Source organism: Cornus florida, unplaced genomic scaffold (genome assembly GCF_030987335.1).
Source record: "Cornus florida cultivar Cherokee Brave unplaced genomic scaffold, ASM3098733v1 CherokeeBrave_3.0.0_Hap2_Chr07, whole genome shotgun sequence".
Taxonomy (NCBI): Eukaryota; Viridiplantae; Streptophyta; class Magnoliopsida; order Cornales; family Cornaceae; genus Cornus; species Cornus florida.
In genome coordinates this window covers 78,496,849-78,498,639 of record NW_026775577.1, presented here as the reverse complement: position 1 = coordinate 78,498,639, position 1,791 = coordinate 78,496,849, and the positions used below count along the sequence as shown (strand labels likewise).

At 38.2% G+C, this 1,791-nt stretch overlaps 1 pseudogene; it reads left to right on the top strand.

Moving 5' to 3' along the window:
• The first annotated feature begins 232 nt into the window (after positions 1-232).
• On the top strand, positions 233-331 carry LOC132268020 (small nucleolar RNA R71; annotated as a pseudogene).
• Positions 332-1,791: the final 1,460 nt, after the last annotated feature.

Sequence of the window (1,791 nt, the reverse complement as noted above, 5' to 3'; positions counted from 1 at the left end):
TTCATTTGAATGGTCGACTTAATGTAAGCCAACACTCTTCCTACCTTGTGAATTTCTACCATTCTTGGATGATAATGTTCTATGCAAAGAATTTTCACTCATGCTCTCATAAAGACGCTACATATCATCCTCATGCCTATCAATGTATGAGCCACTAATGGAAGCATCAACCATACCTTTGTAATTATCCGATAAGCTCTCAAAGAAATATTGAACTAATTGCCATTTGGGCATGTCATGATGTGGACACTTCCTAAGCAATTCATTAAAGCGTTCCCATGCCTCATGAAACGTTTTTCCATCCCCATGTGAAAATTCCCGAATTGAGGTTCTCATGACATTGGTCTTAGAAACTGGATAGTACTTCTTCAAGAATTCTTGTTGCATTTTTGCCCAAGAAGTGATTGAAAAAGGCCTAAGATTGTTAAACCAATACTTTGCCTTGTCTTTTAAGGTGAATGGAAAAGTTTGAGTCATAAGACCTCTTCCGGCATGTCCGTATATTTTACGGTGGAACATACTTCTAGAAACTCATCCAAATGCTTGTAAGGTTCTTCACTTGGAAGTCCATGATAGTTAGGAAGCATTTGAATGGTTTGTGGCTTAATTTCATAGTGATGTGCTCTAAATGGTGGCAATTGAATGCATGTGGGTGCATTGTATTCATTAGGCACATAGTGATCTCTTAAAGCAAGTGGAGGATTAACAATTTGAGGTGCAACATGGGCACCTTGATTTTGATTTCCTTGAATGATGGGAGGTTGTGGAGCATACATTGGCCTTGGCATTCCAAATGGAACTTGGCCTTGTTGTTGTTGTGGTTAGTGAATGAATGGCCTAGGCATATCTAATGGTGCTTGTATATTCTCATGATGCACATTTGGATGGAGGATACCTTGTTGGTCTATCTGACCAAGGTCCTCCACATGCTCTTCATTATGGCCTTCCATTGATGTAAGGGATTGGGTATAACTAAAACTTCCTCTTCCCCTAGGATTTCTAACTACGGATTCAAGATGCAAATCAAGAGGGACAAGAGTTGGTCTTAGTGATCTACAACCATGCATACACAATGTAAAAACACATAAACACAATGAATGAACAAACACTTCGACTTCAAAATAATTCAATGAAACTTCCTCCACAAACACTTAACCCATACTCCTATGCTTTAACAACAATGATGCAAAGAACAATTAAGAATGCCTCCATGCGGGCTCACGATTTATCTAAGAATTTAAAAACAAGCCTCCACGTGGGCCGACGATTTAACTAAGGGATTGAGTAAAGAAAGTCTCACTAAGGTCCTTTAGCACTTTAACTCCAAATTTAAAGCTTAACTTAGCAAAAAATTTTAAATTTTTAGCATTTTTCCTTTCTTGCTTAGCTCCTTTGCTTGAATGCTCATTTGCTTGCTTCCTAGCTCAATGGTCCTTGGCAAAGATGAACTAACACAATAAGTAACAAAAAGAAAAATAAAAACAAAGTAAAGACACGATCAAAAGAGTACTGATTCCTAATTGATTCCACAAATACAATATTGCCTAATCCCCAGCAATGGCGCCAAAAACTTGGTGCTTTGTTTTTGTCGTCGCTACACCACAAGCTTAGACAGTGTGTATTAAGGCGAGGGCCAAGTTTTACATTTATAAAAGCCACTACTACCTTCACTAAAAATATAGTTAGGGTGAGTAGGGATCGTCCCAAGGGATTGGAGTCGAATTTGGTTGTGGAATCACTATTAGGGTTAGTAGGTCGAGTGATCAAACAAATAGTTGGTTAGTTGATTAA